The sequence below is a fragment of the Misgurnus anguillicaudatus genome, chromosome 23, assembly GCF_027580225.2.
Source record: "Misgurnus anguillicaudatus chromosome 23, ASM2758022v2, whole genome shotgun sequence".
Lineage (NCBI taxonomy): Eukaryota > Metazoa > Chordata > Actinopteri > Cypriniformes > Cobitidae > Misgurnus > Misgurnus anguillicaudatus.
This window is the reverse complement of record NC_073359.2, coordinates 1,904,483-1,918,478: the sequence shown is the minus strand read 5'-3', so window position 1 is coordinate 1,918,478 and position 13,996 is coordinate 1,904,483. Positions and strand designations below refer to the sequence as shown.

Here is a 13,996-nt window from a genome sequence, read left to right as displayed (position 1 = left end):
ACGTTTATATAATTGTACCTCTTTTAGAGCTGTCTTGAATGAAATACTGCTTTATTTTGAAGTATCTTTCATGGTCGCTGTAGGTTGTTTCATCATCGCCTGAGCCTTCGGTCCAGTGTACGTGTGCGTCCCCCGTAAACTTCACGAACAAACTGTCCACCTTAATTTCTTTGGTCACTTCCAAAACAGCTCGCCCCTCCACAATGTCACCACTAGCAAATGTATTGCTTTCATTTATCGGATCGTAATGAACACTGAGCTCTTTGATGGTTGGTGCCATGTTTGTGTGTGTGTTTGTATGTAGTGTTCACCTAGCCAGGGACTGGGTCCTTTGGGAAGTGGGCGTGTTCAGGTGTTGCGAAACTTTAACGAATCTTTTTTGATTTTGAATCATTCTGAGCGTGTTTCAAACTGGCTAGTCACGTGATATTAGCAAACGATGCCTCAGGCTTGTTCGATTTCATGCGGCGCTGCAAGAACCGACAGTCGGATGACGTCAAAGTACCGCGATAATAATTTGAGGAATAATACGATGTCTAATTTCTTCTAGCTCTCGCGGTACTTTGACGTCATCCGGCTGCAGATTCTTGCGGCGCCGCATGAAGTCGAACAAGCCTTTCATTACGTCATAACTGTTTAAAAAAATCCGACGATTCACCACTAGTGTGAGTTGATCACAAATGACCAGTGTCTAATATGGTCAGTTTTATCATGCAAATTCACAAAACATCCATCCTTCTGACGAATAACACTACAATTTTTTTCTACTTTTTGTACACAAAAATGTGCATAATTAAAAAGAGAGTTCGTTTTAATGATTTGTTTGCCATAAATAAAACTTAAAACACAGAATACACTTTCAATTATGTCTTAATTAAATTAAATAATTAATTTTTCTTAAAAACATATTTTTAGAACAATCTTGCTATTATTTTGTAAAAAGTTAAATGTTTGAACAGATCTTGCTGCTTTTACGCTATTTTGAACAGCAGATGTCGCCAGTGTGTGGTGTTTCGAACGCTTCGAAAAACTGAATCAATTTGCGAAGCAAACCTCGTTTTGCCATCACTAAAAATGAGCACGAATAAACACACTAACATATGACAACAATAGACATTGACAATAACAGACCAAGACTAAGGGAAACAACGGGGTATAAATAGAAAATGATGATGATAAACATAATAGATGACAGGTGAGGGAGTGAAGAGGATTATGGGAATTGAAGTCCGGTTAGGGATGACAGGCAAGGATGTAACAACAAATGTATCATTCACTGTAAATAAAATCCTTGTTGCACTTACATTAATTTTAAACAACTTGAATAAATATGTAATTTAAAGGGGATATATCATGAAAATTTGACTTTTTACGTGTTTACGTGCAATAATCAACATAGAAAATGTGAAAAAAATCAACATAGTAAGTTAATTTTGGTAAACCATTTTCTGCAAGCATGTGAAAAAAGCTCATTGAAATTCTGCTCCCCTTGTGATGTCAGAAGGGGATAAAACCGCCTCTTAATCTACACTATCCAACCACGGCACTGCCATTTAGTGCAGAAATCAGCTCATTTGCATTTTTAAGGACACATTCAAAAAACGGCTTAAACATAACCCATCCATTTTTATAGTGCAATGAATGCTCTTCAGCTCTTAACACCTGTTGCAGGTCTTTCCTGTTCTCTATAGCTGGTAAAACATAACATGCTACTGCATCATGATGTTTTCTGTTGCTGACCAATATAAATTGGTGATGTTAGGGGTAAGCATGTTGTAACTTCATGAGAAAGTAAAGCCTCCATTAGGTTGATGGGAAATGTTGTGGAGATCAGCCGAGATGAGATGTGGGAGATGGGAAGAGGTGCATTTCCTAAAAGACTAATCTAGTCCAAAACTATCATCTAAAGGAGTTTTATGCACTACAAAAAAACTATTTTGAAACAAAAACACGTTGGATGTTAGGGGTCTTTATGAAACAATTTAGCTGAAAATAACTGTTCTATGTCATCGTGAAGCACCTTTTTTAAAAGAGTATGTATACTAAATGATTAAAAAAGTAGGCCAGACTTTGAGGTTTGTATTGTTAAGCATGCCACTGAGCTTAGAAAAACATGCAACACCTGGGTTACAAAGTGTTAGCCACGTATAAGTGAAGCTGTGCATGTGTTGCTTTACTGAAAATCTATAGTACAAAAGAGATTCAGCTTATTTCGTTTTTAATATTTTTATATAAAAATACAATTTTAGGTGTTACCAATTGAAATAATTGATCAAGTAGTTGATCCAACTTTTACAGTGCATATAGTGTCTGACAAAGAACCTTGTCCCATTTTTATTTCAAAACTGACAATTCTGTACGCATTTACCAAATCCACGTGTGACTTTCTTCTGTAGATCACAAAACCAGAAGGTTGGCAGAAAATCTAGTGTGAAGACACTTTGCAATGGAAAACATGGCTCATTTACACTTTCAGAAAATATTGGTCAAAATATGTACCCCAGCTGTCTTCTTCTTTACTGTTTATTTGCGGTTGGCAACCACACACACACATATATTGTTACAAACGGTGCCGACAACATAAGAACATAACACATTATGGTATGTGCCACCAGGAGTCCTGTCTCCCGCTCCCACAAACACACCACGTCTCGGAATGAAGTTAAAAGAGAATTTGATATCTTCAAATTCATAATAAAATCTCCTTTTCATATAAAAATCAGGAAGTGGCTCAGAGTCAGTGGCATACAAGTAGGCGGTGGCATACAAGTAGGCGGTTGGATACAAGTAAAAAAAGATCTATCACTTCTTAAAGTCAGTCCGCTTGTTGTCGGCACAATGATGTCATCAAGATATGCGTCACAATTTTGAATCCCATGGAGTAGTACCAATCGCATAAGGCACTGGAATGTGGATGGCGCGTTGCACAAGCCCATCCGTTTTTCCGTGAGGAGACTAGTGCTCTAATACAGGGCCGATGATCCAACACACCATGTATCATCAACTTTTTAAACTTCTCCCAAACCAGTACTGTTGTGCACCAGATCCTTTGCATAGCAGGTTAGGCATTGTATATTAATGCATCGTTGTTTCTACAGATGCTTATCATTTTCTCGACTTTTCGTAGGCGATTGGATAGAAGTAGGCGGTTGGATACAAGTAGGCGATTGGATAGAAGTAGGCGGTTTGATACAAGTAGGTGATTGGATAGAAGTAGGCGGTTGGATAGAAGTAGGCGGTTGGATAGAAGTAGGCGGTTGGATAGAAGTAGGCGGTGGGATAGAAGTAAGCGGTTGGATAGAAGTAGGCGGTTGGATAGAAGTAGGTGGTTGGATACAAGTAAGCGGTTGGATACAAGTAGGCTGTGAGATACAAGTAGGCTGTGAGATACAAGTAGGCGGTGGCATACAAGTAGGCGGTGGCATACAAGTAGGCGGTGGCATACAAGTAGGCGGTGGCATACAAGTAGGCGGTGGGATACAAGTAGGCGGTGGCATACAAGTAGGCGGGTGGATAGAAGTAGGCGGTTGGATGCAAGTAGGCATTTGGATAGAAGTAGGCGGTTGGATAGAAGTAGGCGGTGGGATACAAGTAGGCGGTGGGATACAAGTAGGCGGTGGGATACAAGTAGGCGGTGGCATACAAGTAGGGGGTGGCATACAAGTAGGCGGTTGGATACAAGTAGGCGGTTGGATGCAAGTAGGTGGTTGGATAGAAGTAGGCGGAGGCATACAAGTAGGCGGTGGGATACAAGTAGGCGGTGGGATACAAGTAGGCGATGGGATTCAAGTAGACGATGGGATTCAAGTAGGCGGCTGGATGCAAGTTGGCGGTTGGATACAAGTTGGCAGTTAGATACAAGTAGGCGATTGGATGCAAGTAGGTGATTGGATGCAAGTAGGCGATTGGATGCAAGTAGGGCGGTTGGATGCAAGTAGGCGGTGGCATACAAGTAGGCGGTGGCATACAAGTAGGCGGTTGGATACAAGTAGGCGGTTGGATACAAGTAGGCGGTGGCATACAAGTAGGCGGTGGCATACAAGTAGGCGGTTGGATACCAGTAGGCGGTTGGATGCAAGTAGGCGGTTGGATAGAAGTAGAAGGTTGGATGGAAGTAGGCAATTGGATACAAGTAGGCGATTGGATGCAAGTAGGCGATTATTAGAAAAACAGCAATATATTTGATATTTATATATTATATATGATTTCTCCTTTGTTATTATATATGTCCCTTTCCCTATTTCCCCATCATATATCCTGATCCACACATTTTTTGTCTGTGCATAAATTCTTTTATATATAAATCTTTAATTCTGGTATGAGTGCGTAATAACTTGTAGTCTGCTAATAAAATCATCTAGATCACAATGTATTGTCACATTCCAATCTGTTATGATCTTTGAAAGTCTCTACAGGCCTGAATCTTCAAGCTAAAGTGTTTGATCATAAACATGATATACATTTTCTCACACTTCTGAGCTATGACACTTTAACCAAGAGCTTTGAAACATACAGTTTTTTACACACCACATCACGAGGAAGCACTAAGGTTTGCACTGACCACATTGTCTTTAATTCGTAAAACTCAATCACTTACACAAATGCTTTATACATGTTTAATTTGTTTTAAAACAGTCTTTGGGTTATAAACTGAGTCTAAAGATTAAAGATTATTTACATAAACAAAGTTATGCAATACATAATGAATATACTTTATCAATGAAGCAGGATCAGTCATGTTACGGAGTTCATCATTTGGGCAGTTGTCTAGGTGTCGTTGACATGGTTAGACTAAAACCGTGTGGGAACGTCCACCAGAACATACTGAAAAACAATGAAGAAATTAATATTAGCATTTAAAACGCATATAAATGTGTTGCAGTTTTCTTCAAATTAAGTCAAATATTACTAATGAACTAAAAATAAATAAATAGACAACTAATCTTTTACAATGTGATATTTTCAACTTATTCTGTAACATAAATTAAACTTAAATGTTAATTTGCCATATAAGCATTATAATGTAGGTCACCCCTCCACTTCACATGTTGATGAATTGAATGTAAATTATCCTTTATGTTTTTTATATTGTGATATTAAATAATAATCAGTTTTATCTCACTTACCTGTATTTGTGTTGAGTCTTTTTCAAAATCCATGAGCACCTGTGGGTCAATATCTTCAAATTGTTTTGTGCTTTTTCTGGTTCTTTTATGAATAAGAGCGACTGCAAGTCCTTTAAATAAAAAAGGAAAATTCAGATTTAATTTGAAAAGCAAATTTTACCCAGTCCAAGTCCAAATGTGCATCAGTAGCATTAGTGTGAAGTAACCGCATGTGACGTGCCATTTTTTAATTTAGGACACAAACACAAAGCTTGGTTAATGTGGTAATGTTCATTTAATGTCAAGCTATACTTTGAGATCATACAGTTTTTTCATATAAATTATAAATCACTCACCTATAACCACGATGAGCATAACAGCATTAAATACAACATATATGATGGCAATAATCTTCCATTGTGTCAGAGTCGGCCCAAAATGCGTCACTTCAGTTTTATTTTGGCATCCTCGAATTTGATCTGTAATTTTATAACAAACACCGTTCAATCACTGAAGGATTTAGTTGATTTTTTAGTTGTAATTATGTTATACGATTAACATGATTGAATCACTTACCAGTGATGTGTAATCTGGTGGCACTAATAAGTTTGTTTGTTGTGTCTGTGTTCATACAGTAATAAACTCCTAACTCATCAAAAGTGACATTTTTTATAAACAGTTGATGTTTTGATTGAATAAAATATTTTTGTTTCAATGTTATATTGTAGTAAAAAGGTCCCGTATTCATGGAGCGTAATATCTTAACTGATGGATCTGGTAGTTTTAGTAAAAACCAGTTAACCTCTTTCACATCCAGATCACAGTTTATAGTCACATTCTGTCCCAAATCTGTTAGTTGATCCGTCAACGCATCTACAGTTTGAGCCCATATGAGAAGATCTATGAGACGAAATCATAGACAATCATAAATGACTAATTACTATATGGAAAGTGAATTCATATTTATAAAATAGAATGAACTTACATAGCAGAAGTTGCATAATCTTCAAGTTAAAGCATTTGAGAAAACAGTTGAACATGACGTCTATTGCCTGTAGATTTCTTCACACTGGTGAGTAATAAACTGAAATCTCTTAGAACTAAGAGGAGGAAGTAACCCGAGTTTTCACTGACCACATTTTAGTCTTTTAGTCCTCAACCTGATAATTCACTCAACCCACCGTTTTTACCAATGCCATGGTATATAGTTTCCACTGTTTTAATGTGAGTTTCATAATGTGAGTACTTAAACTTGCAATCCATCAAATATAGTGAAATTTTTGTTTCACTATAAAACAGTATATATTCCTATCTGTATTCAATTTTTTTTTACTAAACAGTGCCATTTTATATAGAAGATATATTTTTTGTTTAGGATTATGTCGTTATCAAAAAATGGCATTTAATATAGCTGTGGCCTATTTGTATGATGTTCATATTTTCATATTAGCCGTATGTCGCCCCCTTGCTTAAGTAAAGGCCATACACATCAAATGAAACTGCTGCAGTGACCAGTGCTCATTAGATCCTCTTAGTCAGGGCCGGATTATCAAATAGGTACTTGGGGCCCAAACGATGGGAATTACATTTAAAAAATCTAAATAAATATATAATTGTTCAAGCGCAAATAATCCCGAATCGAGCGGACAATTAATGGCACCCCTAGAAATTTTTATGACTAAAATATCTCTAAAGTATATTAACACTGACCAGAAACATGATGTTGTCCAGTCATGGCTTCCTGTTTCACTAGAAAATAAATATTAAAAAACACAAACACCATGTCCCCATAATCAGTCATCACAGTGGATAAAACCAAAGAGTGCTGATGTGCAGCAAACACAAAATAGATTGTTGAGCTACACAAAATAGAAAGTGGCTTTCTAGGAACCCTCCAAATATGCTAATTTTCCAGCTCCCCTAAAGTAAAACACTTGATTTTTACCATTTTAGAATCCATTCAGCTGATCTCTGTGTCCGGCGCCAGCACCCCCAGCATAGCCCAGCACAATCCACTGAATCTGACCAGACCACCAGCATCACGCCAAAAAACAACCAAAGCGTTTCAATGTTTTCCAATGATACCACGCAGCACCCGAAAATAGTCCCCAATTTTCAGGTGCTGCGCAACATCATTGCGCCTGCTAGAGCCATGTTACGGCAGCAAAGTCCCTGACCATTACGCCAAAATGAGAGCGAAGCTCCCAACCATATCTGCCTAGAAAATCACAACCCCCAATTCTCTGTCCATCTTAGTACACGATGTTACTACATAAGAGTCATGTTTTAAATAGGAAAAATATCAAAAGGCAGATAAGGCTAGGAACTATACTCTCATTCTGGCGTAATAATCAAGGACTTTGCTGCCGTAACATGACTGCAGCAGGCACAATGATATTACACAGTGCCTGAAAATAGTCCCCTTGGTTACTTTCAATAGCAGAGGACCACTTTCAGGCGCTGCGCAATATCATTGCGCCTGCTGCAGCCATGTCACGGCAGCAAAGTCCCCGATCACCACGCCAAAATGAGAGCACAATTCCTAGCATATCTGCCTAGAAAATCTCAACTTTTAATTTTCTTAGTACACGATGTTACTACATAAGAGTCAAGTTTTAAATAGGAAAAATATCAAAAGGCCGATAAGGCTAGGAACTACACTCTCACTCTGGCGCAACAATCAAGGACTCCGCCGCCGCAACACGGCCGCAGCAGGCACAATGATACTACGCACTGCCGAAAACAGTCCCCTGCTATTGAAAGTAACCAAGGGGACTATTTTCAAGTGCTGCGCAATATCATTGGAAAACATCGACACTCTTTAATTATTTTTTAGGTGTGATGCTAATGGTCTAATCAGATTCAATGGATTATGCTAAGCTATGCTAAAAGTGCTAGCTCCAGACCAAGAGATCAGCTGCATGGACTCCAAAACAGCACAAATCAAAAGTTTAACTCCAGAGGAGCTGGAAAATGAGCACATTTTCCAAAAAAGTGGAATGTGCTTTTAAGAAAATAGTTAAACCATTAACTTCTGGGAAATAATGAACATGTTTTAATTGACTGGAAATGTTGCAAATCTGCATGAAAGAGGATGTGTGTCTATATCATCTTAATGCTCAGCAAGGAGAAAAATTTTACCAAAGACACCAAAGTTGTTTGGAACACAGTGTAAGAAAGTCTCTGCTCTCATGCAAAAACAAACTCTTTACCAAACATGGCTAAAAAATAACCCAGACATTTTATAGTGCTCTTGAGCTTTTAACCCCTGCTGCAGGTCTCTCTTGTTCTCTATAGCTGGTGAACCATAGCATGTTACTGCAGGTCAGGATGCTCTCTACTGCTGACCAATTTATGTTGGTGATGGTAAGCATGTTGTAACTTCATGAGGAAGTAAAGGCCTGATAGGAAATGTGTGTTGTATAAATGAGGTCAGAGATGTGGGAGATGGGGTAAGATGTGACATGCACTCTTCCGGGCTCCTTAAAGACTAATCTAGTCCAAAACTATCATCCAAAGAACTTTTATGGACTACAAAAAAATATATACTTGGTAATTTGGATGTTAAGGGGTCTTTATGAAACAATTCAGATGACAATTATTTTTCTATAGTGAAGCACCTTTATTTTAAAAGAGTATGTATACTAAATGATTTAAAAAGTAGGCCAGACTTTGAGGTTTGTATTGTGAAACATGTCTCTGAGCTTATAGAAAAACATGCAACACGTGGGTTACAAGGTGTTAGCCACGTATAAGTGAAGCTGTGCATGTGTTGCTTTACTGAAAATCTATAAGAGATTCAGCTTATATACATTTAGTTTTTAATATTTTATATGTCATTTAGTACAGTCTAGCTTTCAATTATGTACCATTTAGGTAAAGATATTTATACATTTGGCACTTTTAATGTACTAAAATAAACTCTTTAGATGCAAAGATGCATTTTTTGAAACGGTCCTCCTATAGTGACAGCTATGAGCCATTTTTATCTAAAAGTGTAGGAAAATGTAGTCATCATTTATTTACATGTCCCATGTGACTCTTTATTAAAAGAACATGTTAAGCACAACTTCCGTTGTTATTTCTAAAACATCCGCTCCCACAGCGATGTCATATCTAATAATAACACATTATTACATTTACATACAGATCACAACAAAGTAAATCATAACGCAATAGGAAACTAAATAAAGTTATTTGTTGTTACAAGTTTGTGATGTAGGCAGCTGTACAAGTGCATAAGTGCTGTTGATTTGGGTGGGCTTGCAGTGTGTGGTGAAAGTCACCTCAGCGTACTGAAACAACAACAATGAAAGAATACATTATTAGCATCTGATGTTCATGTTTAGACACGTTGCCTCATGGTCATTGTAAATCTAGTGAAGTCAGATTTTATGATTTATCATTTGTGAACCTTATCTGGGTTTTTATTTGCAGATTTATAAGATCAGTAACACTGGACAAACAAGTGCATCTGTGGTAATGTTGCGTCTTAAATCAGATAAGGTTGTTTTCACTCTTGCTAAACTCTTATAAAATAAAGACGCTTCACGATGCAACAGAAGAACCGTTATTGGCTGAACGGTTTTATAAAGGACCTTTAACATCTTCAGAATTCATCTCAAACATTATTTCGATTTAATATTGATGAACCAAAAATGGTTCTTCTATCGCTGAGAAGAAACTTAACACCTTTATTTTTCAAGAGTGTACTAAAAAAAACACTCCAGTTAATGCATATTTGCAGACACACATTTCTCTCAGACGCAGACACTATATGTATTTGAAGGGTTTGTAACCACATCAAGCACATGAAATTAGGTCAGTACTGAGGCAGTTTTTGATTGGTTGTCTTTTGCTAAACTTCTCGCTAACACGCGCGCACAGTACTACTCATTTCACATTGTTAAGTTGTGAACAACTAAACATTTAACACATTTACAGTTTTGAATTAACACATACAGAGTTTTTGTCCACTGACCTTTGTCAGGCATTAACAAACTTAAAAAGACAAGACACATTTAAATGTAAAACTGTCACACAATAAATGTCACACAACTTCAAATCTTCTACATCATCAAATATAAAGATAAGGAAATATTTTTAACATTACATAAAACAATATATGCATTTAAACCCAAAGGAGATCAAATTTGTTTAGCACTAACCCACTTTCAAAAAAGTGTGTAATGTTGTTTAAGTATTTAAAAGCCAATAGATGCAATTCTGTGAATTTCTATGATTTTGAACAGTGAATGACTTTAAAATTGTTTCAAAACTCATGTTGTGATTTTACTAGCTGTTTACCTGCCCCGAATCTTCAGGTTGTGGCAGGTTATCCTGAGTTTTTGGGGTTTTGCTGGTTGTCTTACTTCCACACACAAACACTTTCGTTAGTCCTTGGAATAACAAGGTGAATACAGATTGAACTTAAATAGAGAGTAACAACATTCAAATGAAAATACTGACTATTCAAATCTAGATTGCAAAATGGCATAACACCCAAAACATTTGTTGTCATGTAGGCCAACTGTTTAAGGCAAGGCAAACTTATGTTCCACCCTACAAGAGCTGCATCACATAAAATAACATTCAATAAAAACTCAAAAAACACATATATACATATGTCTATATAAACCACCTAACAATTAGCATAGTGAATAAATAGTTTAGTGGAGAACATTTTTTGTTTTTTAAAAGGAAACAATCCAGGATTTTTCTTACTTTAATAGACTTTGTTGGACCTCAACAGTTTACGGTTTCAATGCAGTTTAAAATTGCTGTTTCGATGCAGCTTTAAATAGCTCTGAAAGATCCCAAACGAGACATTAGGATCTTATCTACCGAAACAGTTGTAATTTTTGGCAAGAAGAAAAAGTTCTCATCTTGCACGAGCCGTGTGACGCGCCATGACATATGTGGAAACTATTGCTTCAGTGTTTACAAGTGTGGAGAAAGATGAGCATTCAGATTGTTGTGTTTGAAATTATACTTATTAATGTCTTTGTGTTAGTTTATTGTTTATAATGGTCCGCAAATGCGTGACCATTCCACATGATTTTGCAATACATAAGATTGCGCTGTATGCATCACACGGCTGGTGCAAGACGAGAAGTTGGTATTATCACTAGATAAGACCCTTATGCCTCAGTTGGGATTTTTTAGAGACCTTGAAGTTGCATTGAAACCATTGATGTCCATTGAAAAATCCTGGAATGTTTTCCTTAAAAAAAAGTAATTTCCTGTCGACTGAACAAAGAAAGACAAACACATCTTGGATGACATGGGGGTGAGTAAATAATCTGGATTTTTTTATGAAAGTAGGATGTTTCAGTCCAGGTTTACTTTGTAATATTCAAAAGCTGGATTGCAGATGGAATAAATTAATTTTTAAACCTATTAAGTCTGCAGGGTGGTAGTAACATGCTATCTTTATTATAGCCGCAAGTAGATGCACTAAAAAACAACTTGGTTTCGCAAGTCAATTCAAACCTACTATTTTAAGTTATTAACGGTGTTTTATTAATTCAAATGATTTTAGAAATGTATCACACAAGGTGGATAGTCCTTAGGGTTAGGGTTAGGGTTAACCCTAGTCCTTATGTAGCATATAAAGGACATTGTAAAATATTTAGCAAATGTGGAATGACAGCAGGATGTGTACATAATGCCAAATGCTAAATTGTGGTTGAACTCTTCTTTTAAGACTGTAGTGTATCTATCTCACATCTAAAGTAGAGAAAAGAAATCACTCACCTATAATCACAATGAGCAAAACAGCATTTAACGAAGCAGATATGATGGATATAATTAGCCATTGTTCAGATGACTGCTTAGTACACTTCGGCTCAGTATTATTTTGTTTTTCTGGAGTTGACACTGTAATTTAAAACATACATTATTCAACATTTGAAGTGGATCAAAAAAGTTCATCAAAGTTGTCCAAAGACAAGAACGGGTATTGGGTGTTGGTAAGACTTCACTTCAAATGTTGACTATAGTACTGTATATTTAGCACTGTGCAAACACTGAAGGCTTTATTTAACGTTTGTAGTTATAAGTATTTATGTTCTAGCATGTTTGTATCTAAACAGCACATAGCAAATAACAAATTATAACTTTAATCACTTACCAGTGATGTGTAATCTGGTGGCACTGAATAGTTTGCTTGTTGTGTCTGTGTTCATACAGTAATAAACTCCTATCTCCTCATGAGTGACATTATTTATAAACAGTTGATGTTTTGATTGAATAAAATATTTTTTTTGCAAATGTTTCATTGTAGTAAAAAGGTTCATGTTTCATGGAGCGCAATATCATAACTGATGGATCTGGTAGTTTTAGTAAAAACCAGTTAACCTCTTTCACATCTAGATCACAGTTTATAGTCACATTCTTTCCCAATTCTGTTAGTTTATCCATCAAAGCATCTACAGTTTGAGCCCATATGAGAAGATCTAAGACATGAAAACAAAATTGAAAACAGACATTAATAACGATTATTAACCTTCAAACATCACAGATCTATTTATGCATCATGTATGACAAAACATAAATAAAGATATGAAAAATAAAACAGAAATAACTTACAGAACTGTAACCTCATGATGTTCCCTCTAAAGCGTGTGACCATAAACATGATGCAGTCTAGATTTCCTCACAGATATATAGAGAAACTTTAACCCAGAGTTTTGAAGCTCAGAGCTGATGTATTACACACCACATCATGAGGAAGTAGTCAGGTTTGCACTGACCACATTGTTAGTCTTCAAAATCCTGTTTATACACTCAGTTACTCACACAAATGCTTTATAACTTCTTGTGTTGTTTAAAGTGTGTCATTACTAGTAAAAGGCAGCGTATGACCCATGTCAGAATGAAACATTTGTATCAAATGGCAAACACTTCTTTCATAATAATAACTTTTTGGATATACCATCTAAACACTGCTGTTCTAAATCTAAAGCTCTTTGGTCTTTCATAGGCTTATATCTACAATTCAATACAATGTTCTACAGTGAAAGTAATCTGCCAAGAGGGGTAAAAAGTACACCGGAGACGCCAATGCAATGTAGAAACAGAAAATATTTATTACAGTTTTTTCCAATTGCTAACACACAATTTTGCAAACTAGTCTGGTTTTATCAAAAAACTTAACACAATTTACAAAACCACACACCCAAATAGCAAAATACCACATATATCCTGCAAAATGAAGCACTCCAACCAAAACTACATATAACATTATCAAAATCAAAATTTGACACAAATTGGAACACACTTCATTCATATTACCAGATTTTTGTCTAACCAACTACACACAGTTGGGCATAATGAAAAGTGCACTTTTCTTTGGTATGCTTTGCCATAGTGCTGGAATATGTGTTGGATTGTTTGCATGCACAAGGATGTTTGCGGATGCACACACATGCTGTTGAATTTTTTTTATTTTTCACCAAACAAGTCACAACGCCTCGTCCACATCACAGGCAATATCTTCCCTTGCCAGACATCGAGGGAAGAAGCACCTTGAGCGCCTTATCCATCCCTAAATTGCACCAACATCAATCTCATCACATGTCTCTTCCACAGCCTGCAAAAGAGGCATGCGCACGGAGGGCTGCTGGTCGTGTGCCTTCCATGTGGCTCTTCTATGGGGTTCAAGGGTGGCGGGTGTGGTGGGAGGTGTTGCACGGTGGATGTTTGGTGGTCAGCAAACCAGTTTTGGACTGGAGCTACACGATGAAAGCTCATGTTGTGCCATACTACAACATACCGGTTTCTTTGGTCTACATCATTCATACACTCTGATGATATGAGAATGTTGTGGAGTCTTTCTAGAAATGTGAGAATATGGGCTGTGTTGTATCAAGGTTGGCATGACGGTGGAG

At 36.8% G+C, this 13,996-nt stretch overlaps 2 long non-coding RNA genes across 3 annotated transcripts; both read right to left on the bottom strand.

Annotated features, from left to right (window-relative positions):
* Nucleotides 1-4,601: 4,601 nt before the first annotated feature.
* LOC129453573 (uncharacterized) lies at nt 4,602-7,095 on the bottom strand. Of its 2 annotated transcripts, XR_012366035.1 has the most exons (4): nt 6,091-7,095; nt 5,462-6,005; nt 5,127-5,236; nt 4,602-4,824 (listed from the first exon to the last, which is right to left on the bottom strand). It is a non-coding gene; the product is annotated as an uncharacterized lncRNA (long non-coding RNA). The 2 variants fall into 2 exon arrangements; XR_012366034.1 differs by having other exon boundaries at nt 5,462-7,095.
* A 1,970-nt stretch (nt 7,096-9,065) lies between these two features.
* LOC129453572 (uncharacterized) lies at nt 9,066-12,782 on the bottom strand. The gene is made up of 5 exons (XR_012366031.1): nt 12,696-12,782; nt 12,238-12,562; nt 11,862-11,984; nt 10,413-10,504; nt 9,066-9,400 (listed from the first exon to the last, which is right to left on the bottom strand). It is a non-coding gene; the product is annotated as an uncharacterized lncRNA (long non-coding RNA).
* Nucleotides 12,783-13,996: the final 1,214 nt, after the last annotated feature.